The sequence below is a fragment of the Pelophylax lessonae genome (assembly GCF_965119305.1).
Source record: "Pelophylax lessonae genome assembly, chromosome: 3".
Taxonomy (NCBI): domain Eukaryota; kingdom Metazoa; phylum Chordata; class Amphibia; order Anura; family Ranidae; genus Pelophylax; species Pelophylax lessonae.
Window position 1 is genome coordinate 269695947 of NC_138770.1, and position 24024 is coordinate 269719970.

Sequence of the window (24024 nt, forward strand, 5' to 3'; positions counted from 1 at the left end):
TCGTGCCGTAAGAACCACAGCTTATATATATATATATATAATTTTTAATTTAGAATTCTTGTCATATCAACATGCTTATCCTACCTGTAACCTATGGCAAATGTTATTATGCCATGATCACTATTACCCAACTTGTCTCTAACTTGTACATCTGTAATAAGTTCAATTTTGTTTAAAATAAATAGATCCAACAAAGCACTTTTCCTTGTTTGGACTTCCATCATCTGTTCCTTGAAATGGTCTTGCAATACATTTAAGAAATGACAAACCTTTGTTGACCCTACAGTTCCATTTACTAAATCAAGATCAGATTTACTGCTACAGGGCAGCACCTGTGTGTCAGATTATGTATATAAACGTGATCTGACACTTTTGGGTAGGGGATGCACATGCGAGCAGATAGAGGGTCGCTTCTGCTGTGATTATAAGTGGTAGGAGCAGATCAGCAGGTGCACGATACCTGATGTCCTCAAGCACCTGCCGATCATTAGGCAGAGAGACAGAACTGTGATATGCCTATGTAAACAAGGCAGATCGCCGTTCTGACAAGAGGGAAGGGATGGACTTTGTGTCCCTGCAAAGCAGGGAATAAATTCCATCTCTTCCCCTAGTAAAAGCACCTCACACAGTATAGTAAAACACTGGTTTGGCACACAGTTAACCCTTTGATCACCCCTGATGTTAATCACCTTCCAGCCAGTGTCTTTAGTACAATGATAGTGCATATTTTTTTAGCACTGATCACTGTATTAATATCACTGGCCCCAAAAAAGTGTAAAAACATGTCAGTTAGTGTCAACTTGTCCACCGCAATATCGTAGTCCCGCTATAAGTCGCTGATTGCCTACCATTACTAGTTAAAAAAAATAAAAATAAATAAAATATCCCATAGTTTGTAGACACTATAACTTTTGTACAAACCAATCAATTTATTCTTACTGGGATTTTTTTAAACCAAAAATATGTAGCAAAATACATATTGGCCTAAATTTATAAAGCAAATAGATTTTTTTCAATTTTTTTATTAGATAGGTTTTATAGAAAAAAGTAAGAAATAAAATATTGTTTTTTTTTTTTTTTCTCAAAATTGTCGGTTTATTTTTTTGTTTAGAGCGCAATAAATAAAAAAGCAGAGGTGATTAAATGCCACCAAAGGAAACCTGTTTTTGTGGGGGAAAAAAAAGGACATAATTATTTTTTTTTTGGGTACAGCATTGCACGACTGCGCATTTGTCAGTTAAAATAATGCAGTTTGGTATCCCCGAAAATGGCCTAGCCATGAAGGGGGGGTAAATCTTCCAGAGGTCAAGTGGTTTAAATTGCCCATTATAACAACACTGCTTTTCTTCCCAGTCATTTCAATCTGTGAATGAAGGCGAAACTCCTTAAGGGGGCTATAACATACTCCTACAAATAGTTTAATATTTGCTGCACTCTAATGGAGCTCCAGCCATAATGACTTTGCACCATCATAGTTCTCAATAGTGACATCATCTCCTAAATTCACTTTCAGATACATACCCCTCTAATGCTTCTGCCAATTCTGTCTCTTCAAAATAGAGTGTGCCTCTCCAAATTTTCAGCCCAGTCATGTAAGCTTTTTGATATTCCTAAACAGTCAAATTGCTCCCCAAATAACAGAAACAAAAATACCTTTTATTTTAAACTTGGATTTAATAGTGTTTTTATTTTAATCTATAAATTGATGCCATCACCCTTTTTGTATTGGACTTGCAATTTCTCTGCCGTCTAGTTTGAGCCCCACAACATCCACTTTTCAAATATGACATTACTATCCTTCCTTTTACCTTGTTTCTCTGAATGAGAGCATAGCCAGGAATATTAAAGCAGTATTATACCAAAAACCAAAAATGTTAAATATTGCAGCTTACCAATCATTAGATGTGATGGCTGTATTGGTTTTCATTTTTTATGCTTTTCTCCTCTGTTTTCACCAGGAGATCTGGCCAGTAACACACCTCCTGTTCAAGAGTGCCTGAGCACAGAGACACCCTTGGACAGCAACATTGTTAGTCTGGGGGGAGGGGAGTGCTAGATGTATTAGAAGATTTAGATACACTAACAAATTGAAGCCAAACTCCAGCTAACAACTTTTTAAGCAGTTACATCACAAGTTTTTTTTCCTTTTGGGATAAGGATCTCTAACTGCTATACCTGCTGGACAGCGTGTTCTGTTATAAAACATCCAATTTACTGACTGGATCATCAGGGGAAAATAAAAGTAAGGACACCTAAAAAAGAAAAAGAATGCAGCCATTACATCTACAGTAAGAATTGGTAAGCTGCTATATAGTCCCTGCCTGTAGTTGGACATTGCTGAACTAGCGATATACTGTTGTTCCACTGGGAGTGAGCAGTGGAAGGTACAAAATAACCAAGTGTGTGCAGGGGGAAGGAAGAAGAGGATCTTTGTAAATAGGGAGGAAGTTGTCCCTTGTTCTGTGTTTTGGACGTCTCCAAGTTGGACATCCCATAATTCCCTACCCCATCCAAGTTATCATCCCCTAATAAAACAACACAAACAAGCCAAGGACTGTTTTCTGTGTTGGAGTAAATGAAGGAAATTCTATCTGACTGGCTGTGTAGCAGTGGGGAACCCTAAATTCATCAACTCCTACACTACACTTCCAACTATATTTGGCGTCACAGTGGTGTAGTGGTTAGCACTTTCACCTAGCAGCAAGAAGGTTGCTGGTTCGAATCCCAACCACGACACTACCTGCCTGGAGTTTGCATGTTCTCCCTGTGCCTGCGTGGGTTTCCTCCCACACTCCAAAGACATGCTGGTAGGTTAATTGGATCCTGTATAAAAAAAATTGGCCCTACTGTGTATGTATGTGAGTTAGGGACCTTAGATTGTAAGCTCCTTGAGGGCAGGGACTGATGTAAACGTACTATGTACATGTAAAGCGCTGCGTAAATTGACAGCGCTATATAAGTACCTTAAATAAATAAATAAAATATTTTGCTTGTGGATTTCTGGAGTTGTTGAACAGACACAAAAACAAATCCATTGTTGCATTTTTCACTTGTGTTGTAATACAAATGGTATGTTAAATTGCCAATGTTTGTTTGTAATATGGGAATCTCCCTATCACTTGTCATAGCCCTCACACTAGAATGTATCCCCTAGGTTTTAATTTTGCTCTTTTATGCTTGTTATTCAACTGAATGCAATAACTAATGCACTTTTTAAAAATAATCTTTAAAATGCTCCCACTTGCCTTGTGTGCTCTTAGCTGAAAATATTTGGTCCAATCTATTTGGTAGAGTGTTTGGGTTCCTGCCTCCTTGGGTGTTGTGACAAAGCAGTTGGAAACTTAGGCAGGAGTTGGGCCTGTTTTGGCTCCTTCCTGGGTTCTTCCCCCTCCATCTCTGAGCATGGGGCTTGTTTTATCTGCCTTGTTTTCCTTACTTGATTAAGTGGTAGGACAGAGCAATTTGGCATCTTTTAGTGAAAGCAGCAGATGTATTGTGCTCCCCACGATTGGGTGCATGCTCAGTATCGGGTGTCCATGTCAGCCTTGATGTCATCCGCCGTTGAGTGCTATCTCGCCCAATGGGAGTAAATGGGGGGTATCTTGGGCTGCAGTGAAGGCACTGGTTGGACCAGAGGCTGTTGATGGAGGCTTCTGCTATATAGGTATCCTATTTAGGGGTGCATGTTTCATCTGTTGCACAGTTCCACTTTAGTATGCATTTATGTGGTGTGTGGGTAAATGTACTCTGGTTGTTTTTAGGGGTTGGGTCTGCTTTGTTGCTGCATTTGTGGATTGTGGATAAGTGGTTTTGTGTCTTTGATTGGGTGTTTGTGTTAGGAGTAGCAGTGGAATCTAGGGCTGCCACTCTAGGGTCTTTCACATGCACATCTTCAATTAACTTAACAAATTAGTTTGGGTGCTAAAACACAGGTATTTACTTCCTTATCTGTAATCTCCTGCCACTCCTTCTAACTCAGCTTCTCCTTGGTCACCCTGACATACCTCTTCACCCTCTACATCAACCTCATTAACTGCCTGCTTATTGAGCAGATGATTCCTCTCAAAGTTGTGAAGTCTCCTCAGTGTTGCACTTTGGTCTTCCAGGTCTCTAATATGAGCTTTCAGGGTGGCAACCTGCAAATTTGGTTACAGAGTTACTCACCCTAGGGCTGTTGCTTCATTTGCATATACACGTGGCACACTATGCACTGCGCAAAACCTTCAACCTTGCTAGCACTCATTATCCTACTTACAAAGGTCATATTACTTACAGGAAATTGAAAAAGTTGATTACAGGTTAAATACTGCTTTTTTAAACTCTTGTATTTTTATATTTTTTCAATTTATTTAAATCCAGTTGTTCACAATCCCACTGTGAGTACTGTGAGTTAGATGAGCAGCTACTTATATCCAGGGTTTTTTTTTTATCAGGAAATAGCTGCAGACAACCCCCTGGGGTGAGAGTAGCTAACTAACAGTGGGCAGTTCTTAAGGGGGGACTGTTAACCTCTTCACCCTATTGTCCACAACTCATTTCTGCATCTCAATCCACAGCTGGCCACCACTCACCTCTGCACCCCCGTCCACCACTGTCTGCAGTTCACCTCAGCACCACCGTCCACAGCTCATTTCTGCACCATCATCCTCAACTCACCTCTGCATCCCTTGTCCACAACGCATCTCTGCATCCCCTGTCTGCAACTAACCTCTGCACCTCCATCTATAGCTCACCTTTGTATTCCCTGATTACAGCTCACCTTTGCACATTTTGCCCTTTCCAATCTCTGCCCCCATGTCCATAATTCACATCAGTACTGTCTGCAGTTCACTTTTGCACCCCTGTCGATAAATGTCTGTAGATCTGCTCTGCAGCCTTAGCCACATTCCACCTGCAGCACCTCTGAACCGCCTCTACAACTCACTTCTGCATCTCTGTTTGTAGCTCACCTCTGCACCCTCCACCCATCCGCAACTCACCTCTGTGCCCCCTCTTCCACAGCTCCCTTCTGATCTCCCTGTCCACAACTCACCTCTGCACCTCTGCAAACTTCTTCCACAGCTTATTTCGGCAATTCACCCAAGGCTCTCTTCTACAGCTGCAGTCCAAACCTTTGCACCCTTCCCCCAACCCACTGCCTTGCTTATCTTTGTAAAACGTTTAAAGACCTGCTCTACCCCCTTTGGCTCTGCTTCTTCCCATTGACCAACAGTGGCAGCAAGATTATCAGGTGGGGGGTGTCAGCATCCAGGTACGGTAGCAGGTGACAGCTCAGCATATGATTCCCTCCTGTTGTCCATGAACACACACTGCTTGGGTGCAGTCTCCCACTCTTGATGCAGCCCATAGTGCAGAAGCAGGGAAGGTTCTGTGGAAACTGGTAGGAGAGGTGTGCCATCACTTGTAAAAACAGAGGCCAAGGTGCACAGAAGAGTTGGGCCAAACACCCCCTGGTTGGGTTTGCACTAGACCTCTCGAGCATCGTAAAAGTTCAGACCCAAACCATGAACCCCATTGAAGTCTATGGGACCCAAATTTGAAAAATTAAAAGTCACAATTTTGAAGGTTTGTGTGCAAGTTATTGGCCTTAAAAAGGGTATGGGGGCCCAGGGGGACATGTACCATTGCAAAAAAAACATTAAAAAATATTTATTTTTAAAGGAGCAGTGATTTAATTGATGCTTAAAGTGAAAAAATAAAAATAAAAAATTCCTTTAAATATAGTCTGCTTGTAAAGTGCCACATCTGTACCATGTATAGAGCCTGCTGCAGCAAAACTGACATTTATAAAAAAAAATGACATTTAAATGGACAATAATACAATACAATTGCCAGCAATATAAAAATGTAAAAAAAAGAAACTGAGTGGGGTCCCCAAAAATCCATACCAGACCCTTATCCGAGCATGCAGCCTGGCAGGTCAGAAAAGGGGGGGGCGAGCGAGTGCTGAACCATACCTGGCCACCTGGGGGGGTGCTTTGGGGCAGGGGGGCTCTTCCCAAAAACACTGGACCGTGGTTGGGGGGGTCTGCAGGGAGGGGGGTCTATTGGAATCTGGAAGCCCCCTATAACAAGGGGGCCCCTAGATCCCAGCCCCCCATGTAAATGAGCAGGGGGTACATAGAACCCCTACCCATTCACCAAAAAAGGGTCAAAATGAAATGAAAACACACACAAAGTTTTTGAAAATTCCTTTATTAAAAATTTAAAAAACACAATGTCACCTGATGTAGACCCGCCGCCAAACACGCTGCTACCGCTGGCCCCGAAAAAAGAAAAGAAAAAGCTCCTCCCACGATGAACGCTAACTGCCATCTGCCTTATCCGCCATCTGACAGTTCCTAAATAGGCAAGGGGCAGAGTCACCTGGCAACGCCACCTGGTGGCAACACACCCTTGTGACATCACCGATTGGATCATGCACGCCATTTTTTTAACATCTTTGTATTGGCGGCATTGGTATTGTATTCGCTGTTTTTTCTTTATATATATGTCAGTTTTGCTGCAGCAGGTTCTATACACGGTACAGATGCGCCACTTTAAATTTAGTGCATAGGGGGTGCCCTTAGTATGCCTGTAAAGTGGCGCATCTGTACCATGTATAGAACCTCCCTCAGCAAGGGTGGGTGCTTTGGGGGGGGGCTCTTCCCCCCTCCACCCCAAAGCACCTTGCCCCCATGTTGATGGGGACAAGGGCCTCTTCCCCACAAACCTTGGGCTGTGTTTGTGGGAGTCTGTGGACAGGAGGCTTATCTTAAACTGGAAGCCCCCTTTAACAAGGTGACCCCCAGATCAGGCCCCCATGTGAATAAGTATGGGGTACAAAGTATCCCTACCCATTCACCAAAAAAATGCCATGAAGAAATAAAAACACACACAGTTTTTGGCAATTCCTTTATTAAAAATGTAAAAAAAACAATCTCCCCCAATGTAGATCCATCCAGAAAAAAAAAAAAATGCTCCGCTTGCGACGAACGCTAACTGCCATCTGCCTGCTCCACCATCTGACAGTTCTTAAACAGGTAAGGAGTGGGTCTACCTGGCGATGTCACCCCTGGTGGCACCGCCCCCACGTGACATCCCCGACCCAGCATGCAACAGATTCCTAGCCTGCTCCTTAACAACCAGCTATTCACTATGCCCTGATTGGGCAAAGCTTCACCCAATCAGGGCTTAGAATGCACTGTGCAGTACAAATTTGTGTGTTTGCTAAATGGGCAAACAGGCGATGTTTGGGCCGAACTTTGCTCCACTCGAACTGTTCGCTCAACTCTAGTGCATAGTGATGAGCACAGGGCCAGTGCTGGCAGAGGCAGAAATTAGTTCTATCACGCTTTGGCAGAAAAAAAAAGCCCTGCTTATATCACACTTTTAAACACCTAATTATTCTCTTTATTAAGAAAACTGAAAGACAAAGTTATATAAAAATAATACATAAAAGGAAAGAAAACAAGAGTTTTAAAAGTTAATAGTAATGACTACAAAAAAAAAACATTAGGAGGAAACACGTGTTCCAGAAACAGGCTGGCATGGATTTTAGGGGTACCCAAAGCAAAAAAAAAAAAAGCATGAGGTCCCCCAACAAATGCATATAAGGTCTGGTAGTGATTTTAAGGGAGACACTATGTAAAATTAAAATGCATGAGAGCCCTCAATCCAAGCATGCTACCTGGCGGGTCAGGAAAGGGCCACATGTCCTTAACATGGAGTGGTCGTCTTGTCAGAGTAGAACCCACTGGCACAGCACCTTGTAACCATGTTGATGAGGACAAGGCCTCATCCCCTTATCCTCATAACCCTGGCCAATGGTTGTGGGGGTCAGTGGGTGGGGACTTATCAAAATATGTAAGCCCCCCTTAATAATAGGGCCCCCAAGTACCACCCTGCAATTAAATACATTTGGGGTATATAGTAGACTCAATCATTCATGAAAAAGTGGAAACCTAGAAAAATAGGATCCCAAACATTTATTAAAAGAAAAAATGTCCTAAAAAATTCATTTATGTAAATCCATTGTTAATCGTGATGCCTGCCACCCGCCGAAACAATGACCCGGTGTACATGATTGATCCAGACATTACATATAGCCAAATGACTGCCAAAGTTCCACCAGCTCATTGTCACTGTCCCCTGTCTTCACCCAAGAAACCCATCCACACCTTCTTCACATACACCTAAGGGCCCAGACACAGTCTGACTGATGTTTGAGGGTTCTTCTGAGTTGTAATTTGTGAGGGGATGCCAAAGAAGCCTTCCTTTTCTTCTCACAGACATATAAATATGCTTTTGCTTTGACTAGAGGTTCCATTGATAAATACCTACACTTATATTGCCTTTTCTACTATAACAGCATAGCAGATAGCATACATCTGACGATTTTTCCCTGCTCTCGTTATTTTATTTTACTAAGTCAGCCCCAATGTTTCAAGTGCCACCACCATTTTTGCTTTGAGTCAATATGCAATTGCAAATATTAACGGACAATAAAAAACTGTTGAATAACATATATATTTTTTAACCCACATGTTTCAAAAAGAATATAATAAAATAGCAATTATCCATTTTAGATATCAGTTTTAGACTTTCTCACTTTCAGTTGCAGAATCCCACAGACATAAAGAGCAAATTGTTCTTTTTTTATTTAATGCTATACTGGCCAGAGTGATTTATTGCACTGCAGGGGGCCAGAAGGTCAGGATCTTTCTCTGCACTTCTCTTGAAAATACCTCTAGTTTTTTTTTTTTTTTTTAACAACCAGATTATAGCAGACTCAATATATTGTTCAATGCACAAAGAACTAAGCCCAGTACTTACACTTTAAATTTTATAGGTTTGTTGACAATTTGAAAGAATTTTTCACACTGAAATCTGAGCAAGGTAAGTATATTTTTTTCTTACTCCAACAGAAAGTGTGATTCTACGCAAAGTAGAACTCAGATTTGTTAAATGCAAAGACCCACAAATTTAGGCTGGTTCATGCCAAAATGTGTACCCCGTTTTTAGTAGTAGGGCAACAAGTATTTTCCTCTCATATCCAGACACAAGAAACAGTCTTTGAGCTTGTTTTTGTTGTTTTATTAGGGGGGATAATTTGGATGGGGTAAAGGGGTTATGGGAGGCCCAACTTGGCTGAAACAATAGATGGGGAAAACTTTCTACCGTATGTACACAAATTATGGACTGTTCCCCCTCCTGAATTCCAACAGTCTTTGGGGTTTAATAGCAAAAGACCCTTAGGAATAGGAACTCTCAGTCTCTTTTAGAAAAAAGCACAGTGTGATGTAAGCTGCATTTAGCAGTATCTCAAACTCCTCAATAGAAACTGCTCCAAACTCTACTGCCTGCAGGAATTTACAGCCCTCCTAGCTGCTGCTTCTTCACCAGCCCACCTGGCTGTTCTGAAGATCTCCCAGGGCAACAGGTAGGAAGGGTTAAGCACAAGGCTGTCCTCTTGAAAGGCATGCTACTTGTGGCAGTTAGGGATGATCGAACGGTTCGGGTCGACCATCGGTTCGACCCGAACATTGCCTGTTCGAGGTTCTGTCGAATTCCGAACTTTTTGCTGAAAAAGTTCGGAATTCGGCAACCAGAACCGACCAAAATGCAATGGGACAGGAAATGGGCTTTAAAAGCCCATGATTGGACCAGAACCATCAGTAAAAGCCAATTGAGGGGGTAGGAGAATGCTAGGAATATGATTGGAGTGACTAGGGGGTCCAGAGGCCAATCATTAGTGAATACGCCCCCCAGTATATAAGACAACCCCGCCAAATTCCTAGCATTGTAATACAGGGACGTGGAAGAGAGAGGAAGCAGTTCTGTTACTTCAGCTTCAAAGTGTCATTTAGAAATTATTAGTGTGAGGAAAGGGATATCTAGTGTAGTTAGGGTACTATTTTCCACTATAGTTAGATTTAATAATCTAGTTTCTGTAGGGAAAGTGTTAAGTGTAAGGGGACTGTAGTGTAGTGTAGGGTTAACTGACTCTGACTGCTATGGCAGAGTGACAAAATCCTTCCATGTCAGGGTGACCGCTATAGAGAAAAGATTGTCTCTCTTAGAACACTTATAGAACAGGGATATGGCTTCGCCCCTGTCACCCTGCTTTTTGCTGCAGGCGTTTATAGGGCTTTTTTGAGGACATGTTTGGAGTCAGGCATGACATCTGAACTTCTGTGTAGGGGTATATATACACACACACATGTATGTATATATACACATACACATATGTAGGTGTGAAAGTAGCAGAAACCTATGCTTGCGCTAATGAAATAATTAACACCCATATGGCTTCTCTGCTATAACACCTATATGTGTGTATGTGTATAAATACATATAAGCGTGTGTGTATATATACCCCTATATAGAAGTTCAGATGTTTTGCCTGCCTCCAAAGACCCCAAAAAAATGCCCAAAAAAAAAACGCCTGCTGCAAAAACACACCTGGGCGTTTTTGTAGCTGGCGTTTTTTTGGGCATTTTTTGGGCGTCTTTGGAGGCAGGCATAACATCAGAACTTCTGTGTAGGGGTATATACACACACACACATGTATGTATATATACACATACACATATATAGGTGTGAAAGTAGCAGAAACCTATGCTTGCGCTAATGAAATAATTAACACCCATATGGCTTCTCTGCTATAACACCTATATATGTGTATGTGTATAAATACATATAAGTGTGTGTGTGTGTATATATACCCCTATACAGAAGTTCAGATGTTATGCCTGCCTCCAAAGACGCCCAAAAAATGCCCAAAAAAACGCAGCTACAAAAACGCCCAGGTGTGTTTTTGTAGCAGGCGTTTTTTTGGGCATTTTTTTGGGGTCTTTGGAGGCAGGCAAAACATCTGAACTTCTGTATAGGGGTATATATACACACACGCTTATATGTATTTATACACATACACACATATAGGTGTTATAGCAGAGAAGCCATATGGGTGTTAATTATTTCATTAGCGCAAGCATAGGTTTCTGCTACTTTCACACCTATATATGTGTATGTGTATATATACATATAAGTGTGTGTGTGTATATATACCCCTACACAGAAGTTCTGATGTTATGCCTGCCTCCAAAGACCCCCAAAAAATGCCCAAAAAAACGCCAGCTACAAAACCGGCAAGGTGTGAAAATAGCAGAGCCATATCCCTGTTCTATATTAATTCTAATACAAACAAACTTTTTTTTCTGGTTCTGGACATGCTACAGAGCTGAAACTTCACAGGTACACTTTTTAGACCCCCCAGCCACTAAATCCAGAGAAATCTCATTTTTTTTTTCAATAATTTTTTCAATAATTGGCTCTCTATCAAAAATAATAATTTTTAAGAACTTTTTTTTGTGTGATTAATAGTCCCTGGGGCATGACCCAGAACCCTAGGCCCTATTTAGGGGCATTTATTGGGTTTTAGGGCTTCAAAATTGTGTTTTTTGATTACCGAAGTTCGGGTCCCATTGATTTCAATGATTGATTTTATATTAATTCCACATAATAAGTCAATGTACACTGATCCTGTCTATAAAAATATTAACCCTAAAGTAGAAGCATGGGAAAGAAAATAAACATATACTACTATAATACTTACCTACCTGGTGCAGCATCAATCTGATACTGGAGCTGTTCCCCACTGCCTATGATCACTCAGTTCTTGATCCACTCTAGGCAGGAAGCAGTGACTGTCAATCACCACTCTCTGCTCTGCCCCTCCATAACTCACTGGAGCACCAGACTGTTGAGGGGACAAGATCAGCTGTCTCAGGCTCTCAGCAGCACACTGAGAGGCTAAGTTAGCTGCCAATCCGGAATCTGGGTGTATCCTGAGATTATTGTGGGGATCTTCCCAGGAACTAGAACAGGTTTGTGATGTCAGCCAACTCTGGGTTACAGGAGTGCAAAAGTAGGTGCACTCCTGGGACCCATAAGAGAAGTATGACCAATCAAGCTTTGGCCATATTTCTCTTTTGATTTAAGACTTGATCTTCAACTTGAACAGATTTTTTTCCCTCAATTACATAGTTACATAGTTACATAGTAGGTGAGGTTGAATAAAGACAATAGTCCATCCAGTTCAACCTGTGTAGATGTGTGTTGCTGTAATCATCTCGCATACCCCTGAATGTTCTGATCCTTGAGATGTACGTCTAGTAGTCTTTTGAAAGCCACCATACTACCTGCAGAAACCACCTCTTGTGGTAGAGAATTCCACAATCTTGTAGCCCTAACAGTAAAGAACCCCCCACGTTGCCTGAGGTTAAAACGCTTCTCCTCTAATCGCATTGTATGTCCTCCAGTCCTCATGCAATCCCTTCGACTGAACAGCTTTTTTTCTAAGCCTAGATCCCCATTGAGATATTTTAAAATGCTATCATGTCCCTCCTCAGGCGTCTCTTCTCCAGGGAGAATAAATCAAGCGATTGCAGATGCTCCTCATAATCAAGGTCCTCCAATCCCCTAATTAGTTTAGTTGCCCTTCTCTGGACCCTCTCCAGCTCCAACACATCCCTTCTGAGGACTGGTGACCAGAACTGGACAGAATACTCCAGATGCGGTCGGACCAGAGTTTTATAAAGTGGAAGGATTATAGTCTTATCTCTGGAATACATCCCTTTCTTTATGCATGCTAATATTCTGCTAGCCTTGGCAGCTGCCGCTTTACATTGCATGCTGTTGCCTAGTCTATCATCAACCAAGACTCCCAGATCCTTCTCCATTTTTGATTCTCCCAGGGGTTCCCCTCCTAACGTGTGCAAAACCTTATACTTCTCCACGTTAAACCTCATTTGCCAAGTCGTTGCCCACTCCGTTATTTTGTCTAGGTCATTCTGTAGGATATCTGCTTCATTCTGTGCTGTTATTGCCCTGCCTAATTTTGTGTCATCTGCAAAAACTGATATTGAACTACTGATCCCGTCCTCAATGCTGTTTATGAATAAATTGAACAAGGTTGGTCCTAGGACTGATCCTTGGGGGACTCCGCTTACTACCTCAGACCAGTCTGAATATGCGCTGTTTATTACCACCTTTTGGACACGCCCTTTTAGCCAGTTCCGTATCCAAGAGCAAACCCTGCTGTCGAGACCTTATTTTATAAATTAGGCGCTTATGGGGAACTGTATCAAACGCCTTAGCAAAATCTAGGTACACCACATCCACTGGTCTGCCCCTATCTAGCTCACAGCTCACCTCCTCGTAGAATGTTAAGAGATTGGTTTGACAAGAATGCCCATTTGTAAACCCGTGCTGGTTACTACTGATGATGCTGTTGTCCTTAGCAAACTCTACGATATAGTCCCTTATCATCCCCTCCAGAAGTTTACATACTACTGATGTCAGACTGACAGGCCTATAATTTCCAGGTATATGCCTATAATATATGAAATCATAATTTAAAAACTGCATTATATAATACTCAGGTTATCTTTGTGTAATATTCAAATTTGTTTGATGATCTGAATCATTTAAGTGTGACAAACATGCAAGAAATAAAAAAAAAGAAGGGTACAAATACTTTTTCACTTACCTGTTGTACTCAGGCACTTCTTCCCATCCATTTGCCATGAAGACTTTGCTACAGGACAATAAAAATGTATTTAAATCTGCGCTAGGTCACCAATCAAACAAGCAGTCACTGTGAAACTGTGATACCAGTCAATCAAAATACAAACAAAAGTAAAAGCCTAATAAAGTTAATGTAGCACAATTCCCAGCCATTTTTCTGGATATAGGTCCCCCTGGGTCACCAGGTGCAACAAAAGTACCTTTGAGCAAGTTTCTCCAAGTGTGAGCACTGAGACAATGGCCAGTCCATTATTTTTGGGTTTTTGTATTTATTTGGTAACTTGGATGAGAGAAGGGATGAGTGGGATACTCCTTGAACTAAACTAGGCTCATTAAGCGGGGACACTCGAACAATACTGTTAACACTGACTTGACGCTGGTTAACGCTGGTTGGATGCCTGTTAATGTTGACTTGATGCTGGTTAACACTGGCCGAATACCGGTTAACGCTAACTTGACTTGAGACTGCTGCACTGCTGAACACTTCAGGTCCCGCACCGGCGCCCTCTTTTCTCTCACTAATCTTCAGGGCTTAAACAGTGGCACCCCCTTTCTTAATCACAACTACTGGTTAGCTGGCTACTGGATCCCTTTGACCTTCTGGAGTGGCCCCCTCTCTCAGGCAGACCCCTGGGCATTTCTTGAGTACTCACAACACTGTTTTTCCTGGAAACTTCTGCCCAGCAGCTCCACTCAGTCCACAGCACTCTGGATCCTTCCTGCAGCCCAGCTCAACCTCTGGTCCTCTAGGCCGACCACTCAGGACACCCTCTCTTGCTCTGACAGGAGGAGAGACAGCCGTCAGCCTCCTCGTGGGACTCTGCTTCCCACCAAAGACCCCCTTTTACATGCTCCCCTTAGACTTATAACTCATCCCAGGGTGCACTGCGACAACTCCGCCCACTGAGACAGCCATAAGCCCTGGTGTGCTATTGGCCAGGTTTCCTCCACTGTCCAATAGGAGTCCTCATTGGAAACAGTGGGGATACTCCCCAGACTCAATAGATAACACCTGAGAACATGTGACATCCTAACTAAATGATCAGGCCCCCCTGATAAACAGACAAGACCACATAGATGCTTTTTCCTAGCACCTACCTAGGAGGGTGCTACACTAAAAAAGAGTAATTAACAATAAATGATTAAAAAAAAATAAAAACGTGAGAAATCTCTTGTATTTTACTTGATTTCTCACGTTTTGATTTTTAATTTTTTTTATCATATATTGTTAGATTACTCTTTGTTACTGCTACTTTTTTTGTATTTTGCTACAGGACAGTCTATACTTGAGTTACCATGAACTTCTTAGACACGCTCAGTGGCGGAGCTAGACTTTTAAAACAGGGGTGGCAAGGTATTATTTTGGGAGGTCAATATACAAAGTGATCAATTACACTAAAAATAAGTTATTTTCCACAAAATGTATATAGATTAAATTAAAGTTGTTTATTTTCCAAAATGTACAATAATGTATTAAGTATACAGCAAAAATAGAACAATAAGTATTTAAAGTGCTCCTTGGACTAATCAAGTCCAGTAGTAAACAAAAACTGAGGTAAACTTGGACCTGTCAAAACAGAGCAGGACAAGGCAGTTGTACACATTCAAATACAGTGCCTTGCGAAAGTATTCGGCCCCCTTGAACTTTGCTACCTTTTGCCACATTTCAGGCTTCAAACATAAAGATATAAAACTGTAATTTTTTGTGAAGAATCAACAACAAATGGGACACAATCATGAAGTGGAACGAAATTTATTGGATATTTCAAACTTTGTTAACAAATAAAAAACTGAAAAATTGGGCGTGCAAAGTTATTCAGCCCCTTTACTTTCAGCGCAGCAAACTCTCTCCAGAAGTTCAATGAGGATCTCTGAATGATCCAATGTCGACCTAAATGACTAATGATGATAAATGGAATCCACCTGTGTGTAATCAAGTCTCCGTATAAATGCACCTGCACTGTGATAGTTTTAGAGGTCCATTTAAAGCGCAGAGAGCATAATGAAGAACAAGGAACACACCAGGCAGGTCTGAGATACTGTTGTGGAGAAGTTTAAAGCCGGATTTGGATACAAAAAGATTTCCCAAGCTTTAAACATCCCAAGGAGCACTGTGCAAGCAATAATATTGAAATGGAAGGAGTATCAGACCACTGCAAATCTACGAAGACCTGGCCGTCCCTCTAAACTTTCAGCTCATACAAGCAGAAGACTGATCAGAGATGCAGCCAAGACGCCCATGATCACTCTGGATGAACTGCAGAGATCTACAGCTGAGGTGGGAGACTCTGTCCATAGGACAACAATCAGTCGTATACTGCACAAATCTGGCATTTATGGAAGAGTGGCAAGAAGAAAGCCATTTCTTAAAGATATCCATAAAAAGTGTAGTTTAAAGTTTGCCACAAGCCACCTGGGAGACACACCAAACTTGTGGAAGAAGGTGCTCTGGTCAGATGAAACCAAAATCAAACTTTTTGGCAACAATGCAAAACGTTATGTTTGGCGTAAAAGCAACACAGCTCATCACACTGAACACACCATCCTCGCTGTCAAACATGGTGGTGGCAGCATCATGGTTTGGGCCTGCTTTTCTTCAACAGGGACAGGGAAGATGGTTAAAATTGATGGGAAAATGGATGGAGCCAAATACAGGACCATTCTGGAAGAAAACCTGATGGAGTCTGCAAAAGACCTGAGACTGGGATGGAGATTTGTCTTCCAACAAGACAATGATCCAAAACATAAAGCAAAATCTACAATGGAATGGTTCACAAATAAACATATCCAGGTGTTAGAATGGCCAAGTCAAAGTCCAGACCTGAATCCAATCGAGAATCTGTGGAAAGAACTGAAAACTGCCGTTCCCAAACGCTCTCCGTCCAACCTCACTGAGCTCGAGCTGTTTTGCAAGGAGGAATGGGCAAAAATTTCAGTCTCTCGATGTGCAAAACTGATAGAGACATACCCCAAGCAACTTACAGCTGTAATCGCAGCAAAAGGTGGCGCTACATAGTATTAACTTAAGGGGGCTGAATAATTTTGCACGCCCAATTTTTCCCGTTTTTTATTTGCTAAAAAAGTTTGAAATATCCAATAAATTTCGTTCCACTTCATGATTGTGTCCCCCAGATTCTTCACAAAAAATTACAGTTTTATATCTTTATGTTTGAAGCCTGAAATTTGGAAAAAGGTCGCAAAGTTCAAGGGGGCCGAATACTTTCGCAAGGCACTGTATGTACCACAAGAATAACAATAGAACAAGAATACAAAAAAACATAGAGGCCTTTAACACTGAGTTCACAAAAACAAACATTTAGAACAGCATAATTCTGCGGTTTTGGTGAGATGAAGCAAAATTTTTGACAAAGTCACCCATATTAATGGAATATGCCCTCCTTGACTCAACACTGAGTATGCCCAGGTGACTTAATCTATCATCTCCCATTGTTGTTCTGAGGTGGGTTTTTATTAATTTAAGGGCAGAGAAACTTCTTTCGCAGAATGCAGTGCTAACTGGAATCACAACCAAAATTTTAAAAAGCCTAAAAAGTTCATGGAAAACCTATTTGTAAGGTTCCAAAAACCCCACAAACTCAAGTAGAGAAGCTGGTCTCTCTCCACTTTTCTCCCTTCTTAAAAGAAGCCGTGTAGTTTGATGAAGCTCATGCTTAAGATCTTCTAAATCTGACTCAAATGTTTTCCCCAAAGCAAGCAGCGGTTCCTCTTTTAAGAATGATGGGCTTTTGGGGTCAAGAGACTGCACTCCTTCCATTATCTCAAAGTTCTTTTCGGAAAAACGCCTATCTATTTCTGCTGTAAGACAGTCAAGTACCTGATAGAAAATACTTTTATTGAACTCTTCATTGTTTGCAAACTCAGAGTTCCTCTGTCCAACAGTGCTCATTACAAGTGAATTCAGAAATTTCAAATTGGTCTTTGGTCGTCTCTTGTTTTGTGCTTCTGTGCTAATGTTGCAGTGGTGCACAAGTTCTTCAATCTCCTTCCATAATTCACCAAATGTACAGTCACTTCTGTAGCTTTTTAATGTGTCTGTAAGGGGGCCAACTAGATCTATTGCTCTAACCAGATCAAGACTTCTGGTTTGGAGCATGTCAGACAGTATTTTCACATCCCCAAACACTTTACAAAAAGTAACCAAAAGTCCTACAAACCGTAGGTCAATTTGAGCCAAAAGACCCCTTCTATTTTCCTATCTCCACTATTCTTCTCAAGTGAAATGTCTTGCAAGAGCCTGAAAACTGCTGGAAGCCTGTCTCTCATAGTCCTACATGCCATGAACCGGCAAGCCCACCTAACATCTGAAAGTCGCTGAAGTTCCCTAGGCTTTTCATGTGGGTACATTTCTTTTTGAACATCAAGCCACTTCATATGGACAGCAGAGCCAGACACAAACCTATAAATACTCTGCAGAAGAGAAAAACACTCCTCAGCTTCAGGCACTGACTTCACCGCATCAACAAGAACAAGGTTCAGACAATGAGCACTACAATGCACATAAAATGCAAACCTGGCATTGCTTTTAATCCGTGCAGCTACACCAGAATGTTTCCCGCTCATTACTGATGCACCATCATAGCCTTGGCCAACAAGATTGTTTCTGTAGTAAAGCCCATGCCTCTCCAAACATCCAACTATCATTTTGGTTAGACCTTCTGCATCCAAGCTTTCTGCTGACTGAAAGTGCAAGAAGCTTTCGTGTACAGCACCGCTGTAATAGTATCGCAGCACTAAAGACATTTGTTCTTTTTTTTGCAAGTCTTTTGTTTCATCTGCCAATACACTGAACACTTCGCTTTCTTTTACTTCTGCAACAATTTGCTTCTGCACCATATCTGCTAAAACCTGAAGCATCTCATTTTGGATTTGGTGGCTAGTGTACTTAGCATTGCCCTGTGAAGCAAGTCTTTCATCAATAAAGGGGTCATGCGTGCAACGAGATTCAAAATGGCTAAGAAATTGCCTTCATTCTCAGACTCACCACCCTCCCTGTGGCCCCTCTGTGCAATGTTTTGAGTAGCCGTTAGGAGTAAAACTTTGCCAATTGTCTTGATATAATTTCTATTTTTCTCAACTTGCTGTTTTCTTTTCTCATTTAAGGCATCAAATATTGATTTCTCACTTTCCCTGCTTCTTTTCTATTCTACCCAAGCATACATTGCATTTGCATGTTGGTCTGATCTTGAGTGAAGTTTAAAACCAGAATCTTTAAATAATGCCTTTTTCCAGTTGGAAAACCCAAATTCAGATGTAAAGGAAGATTCCGTGGAACCTGGGAGGCAAAAGTGGCGGCAGGCAAAGCAGTAACTCGCATTTTGACTTACAGAGTACTCTAGCCATGGATTGTCCTTATACCAAAAGCTGTTGAATTGCCTTGTACATTTTCCAAATGGAGTTCGAGGAAACCTGGAGAGACATGGCTGAACAGGTTCTTCATCCTCCGATCTTGAGATGTCTTTAAGTAAAAATTAAATTAAATAAATACCACAGAAACTTTTTATTATACTAGATTAAGAAGTGAACAACACTAGTCTAGATCACGGCTATTATACTGTTAATGTTTTTGTACATGGCTAATGTACCTACCACTTGGTCCTTTTGGTGCACATGTGATGCTTGATCTAGGTGTGGAGAGTTCAGTGCATTGTTCTTTTTCTATTAGGACTGGCTCGCCGTCTTCCTCATCACTGGTAGAAATAACCGTCTCACTCTTCTTTTGAAATTGAATTAATTATAAAATTATCATTGGATATTATACCATAATACTTTGCACAAAAATCATCACATAATCTGAATTTAAGACACAATTTACTGCCTCTGCTCACTGGTCTGACCTGCTGGTGGTGATACACTGGGTTCTTGTGTGTCATCATCTTTCTCTTCTTGACTTCCCGGTCCACCACCTACATATGGTTCACTAAGACAGCTGACACTGGGACTGGGATCTGTTTGGCCCTGATCTGCACCTGACTTTTGCTTCTTTAGAAAGAAGTTGGTGATATCGCTTTTTCTCTTCATTCTGCTGTCCCTATTCAAAGAAAAGCTTGGTTACACACCTCATTGAAGTATTAATGCTAAGCACTACAGTGCAACGTCTCGCTTACTAAAACAGTACTTTGTTTAATACCAATAAAAGCCGTACATATCAGCAAAACGCTCTTCATCAATCCTGTGTGTGCTGACGCGTTATGTTTTGTTTTGGAGCCGTTTGGAGCACGAAGGAGCTGCGTGTCAGCTTAACCAATGAAAAGTGTAGCAGCGACAACAGAACGCTGCGGCTGCACACTTGCTGCGTAAGGATGCATTTACATACACTGGGAGATTTGGGAAATGTTCGTAAAAATCAAACAGTGTAATCATAGGCCTGCACAGCCTATGGCATTAGGGTGTGCACCTCAAACCAAAACTCAAACACATGTGCGTGTGTATATGTGTGTGTGTGTATATATATATATATATATATATATATATATATATATATACATATACATACACTTTTATAAATAAATGCAAACAAAAATTCTAAGCGGTATTAAAACATTTTTAATTAAATAAACAATTATTAAAGTAAACATTATTCTTTTAAGGCCACACACTGATCACAGGGCTCTGCTCTAAAGGGGATCTATGGGGACCCTGCTCTAAAGGGGGATCTATGGGGACTCTGCTCTAAAGGGGGATCTATGGCATAGATCCCCTTTAGAGCAGGATCCCCATATATCCCCCTTTAGAGCAGGCCAGGGCAGGTTCCCCATAGATCCTCCTTTACAGCAGGCCAGGGTGAGGTGAGGTCCCCTATATAGATCCCCCTTTACAGCAGGCCAGGGTCCTCCCCCAGACAGTCCCTCTCAGTCTCCGCACCGACAGGATTGGGTTCAGGAGCTGAGCGGCCAGGGGTAGAGAGCAGCAGAGCAGACACAGCGGCGGCAGCCATGGCAGAAGCACTGCACGAGGGTGATTAGGGTGTGCCCAGGCACACCAGGCACACCCCGTGCGCACGCCTATAAGTAGGGCTGCACGATATTGAAAATAAATCACATTGCGATATTTTTTCACAACGATATATACTGCAATATTTTTTTGCGGCGGATCCTCTTTGTTGCACATTTTTAGTAGTGCAGAGTTACTACAGCGTGCCCCCATTCAATGCAGAGTTACTACAGTGTGCCCCCATTCAATGCAGAGTTACTACAGCATGCCCCCATCAATGTAGTGACCAGCATGCCCCCCATCAATGTAGTGACCAGCATGCCCCCCCATCAATGTAGTGACCAGCATGCCCCCCCATCAATTGACAATGTAGTGACCAGCATGCCGTGTCCCCTAGACTGCCTGATAAATTACTTTCCAGTTAAAGATATACTAGCCGGATGGGTCATGTGATAGCGTGACGTCACCACCCCCAGCCCCCCCCCTCCCCTTTCCTTTCCTTTGCTCTCCTGCTAAGCCATGCACAACTCAAGTTGTTTCATGGCATTGTCAACAAAGAAACAACAGCACTTCCCATCACACCCTGCAAGCATCAGGAGAGCTGCATCCCAGCCTGGCCTCCCTATGGCAGAGGGGGACTCTTTGACAGCATTGCTCAGCCTCATGGTGATCTTGCTGCAGCCTTATGAGCCATGTCAGGGGGGCTCAGGATTCTTTAGAATGCATTCAGCTGAGCCAGAAGGGCTCTGACCCTCCAAACACTGTTTTTTTTTATTGTTTATTTTTATTTATTTTTTTGCAGATTGCAATGCAAATCTTAAAATATGAGGATGCATGCAGACCAATAATCAGTGCATTTGCTGTGCTGAGGGGTTTGTAGGGTTACAGTGAACCCCAAGTGCCAGCTACCTGTTGTCCTGGGTTTTTTTTAAGGTAACAGGGGAACCCCAAGTGCCAGATACCTGCTGTGCTGAGGGGTTTGTAGGGTTACAGGGGACCCCATTTGCCAGCTATCTGTTGTCCTGGGGGTTTGTAGGGTTACAGGGAACCCCAAGTGCCAGTTACCTGCTGTGCTGGGGGGTTTGTAGGGTTACAGGGGACCCCAAGTGTCAGCTACCTGCTGTTCTGGGGGGTTTGTAGGGTTACAGGGGACCCCAATTGCCAGCTACCTGCTGTGCTGGGGGGTTTGTAGGGTTACAGGGGATCCCAAGTGCCAGATACCTGCTGTGCTGGGGGGTTTGTAGGGTTACAGGGGACCCCAAGTGCCAGATACCTGCTGTGCTGGGGGGTTTGTAGGGTTAACCTACAGGGCAGGGGAACCTCAAAGTGCTATCTACCTGCTGTGCTGGGGGGGTTTCCGGTTCCCAAAACGAGGCTTGGACCGCACAGCGTTCCAGACGCTCGGATTCACTGCCTTTTTATGACCTATCGTTTGTGAGTACCTTTTACCCTGTCAATTTAAATAAATAGCTGTAACTACAGTATTATGCTATGTGCCTCTCTATTGTTTGATCCCTTACTCCATACCATTACGGACCCCCGGAGTGGATATCCCTGAACCCCACCAGATCTTCATAGTACATAGCCGGTATCTTTTAACCCTTGGATCACCAGGGACCTTTCCAGACGTCCCTGCCCGGACCTGGAGAAGGAGGCAGGATCTACCAGCCCTACATCTTAATATACCCGCCTTGTACCCCTGTGTGGGGTGGGTATCTCTGGTGAGTGTGCTACCTACCTTAGGGGTCACTGTGCACCTCACCACCCACCACGGGGTAATTCAGTATTGTGTACGGGATGCATGAAGAATCTTATCAACACCCCTTTAGGACGATCACTTATCACTTATCACTGTTCCGTTTGAAATAGACTATTATTGATTTATTTATTGACTTGCCACTAATTTATTCCGCGTTTGGAAATTGGACATATCACTTTGGTGTTTCAGCATTCGTCACTTTATAGTTATTATTGCATCACTATATTGCCCCCCCCTTTTTTCTGGTTCACCTATTAGTCAGGCAACTTTCTGCAATGCGTGTTTTGTGAAGTAGAGATCTACCACCTAGTTTTATATATACTATTCAGCATATGTCACTTTAACATTGGGGCTGTCACTCGTGTCACTTTATGCACGGTTGCCCTTATATTTATCTACGTTTATTAATTCGTGCTAATAATTTTTTATATATTGATTTTTATCAATTGTTGAGTAGATATTATAACACTTGTATTTGTCTGGACTACCAAATTCAGCATATTGGTACCGTTTACCAATACTTCCATTTTCATTAACATTGCAGCACACGTCACCTTACAGGGACGCATAGGCACATGTCACTTTGATTTACTGTCCACATTTTTTATATATCACATTTTATATACCATATTTATTATTCTTTACCATATATTGATAGCATTTATAGAATTGACACTCAATTATTCATCTAAATTAGTAAACAGACAGCGCCACACCCTACCCCCTCTTTCCAATTAACTTTTTAATGCCCTTATCTGCTGGCCCAGTGGTACCTGAGACTGGGGGTCTTTTCATTGAAATTAGGGGGGGGGGGGGCTTATGGTGGAGTTGCTCAGAACCATGAGCTGGGAAGTGTGAGGTGACGCATGTTCCTATTACTTTTCCTTCCCACGCCCATCATCTCCCATAACCAAAAGAAGGGTCCCCCCTGAACGTAAGCTTCAACTTTCAGGCCCTGAAATAGCCCAACACTGGAATAGAATTGTTTAGAAAATACATGACCTCCTTTGAAGCCTGTATCCCTCACAAAACACTGAAAAGCACTCCAACTTAAGCATCTACAATATACAATGAACCAAGATAAACTTGCTCTCTTAGGTGACTCCTGGTCCTAGAGTTGACTTAAGATGAGCTTTCCTTCTCACTTGTCTTTAACTGCTTGATTCTAATGTGGCTGCATTAAAGTGCTCCTGCTGTATCTCCAAAGGACAGACTTTCTCAACCATTTCAACGTACTAATCTATTAGAAGAGTTCATGCAGAGACCACCCCTAGGAGACTTACCTTAGGTGGTAACGGTTACAGGTAGAAGAAGTGAAGAAGAAGAACACATGACAGCCTGACAGTCACATCCATCCCACCACGTGACACGCCGGCCCGCAGCTAGTTCTCACACACACAGGCGAACCAATCACGTTGTGAGTAGCGGCACAGCGAACCAATCAGGTGTGCAGGCACACGTGATTGGTTAGCTGTGCAGCAGCTCACGGCGCCGCCCGCTGCTGCTGCTCACCGCACTCAGACAAGAGAATCACAGTCAGTCATTCAGCTCATCTCCTCCTCATCTCGAGAACTAGCTGCAGTCGCCTGCCGCCCACTCGTTCTGTATATTTACAATGAGTGCGAGCGGGGTGGCAACAGGGGTGGCAAGGACTTTGTCTGGGGTGGCAATTGCCACCCCAGCTAGCCCTCTGGCTCCGCCACTGGACACGCTTACTCCATTTTTGCGCCCTACTCCATCGGTAT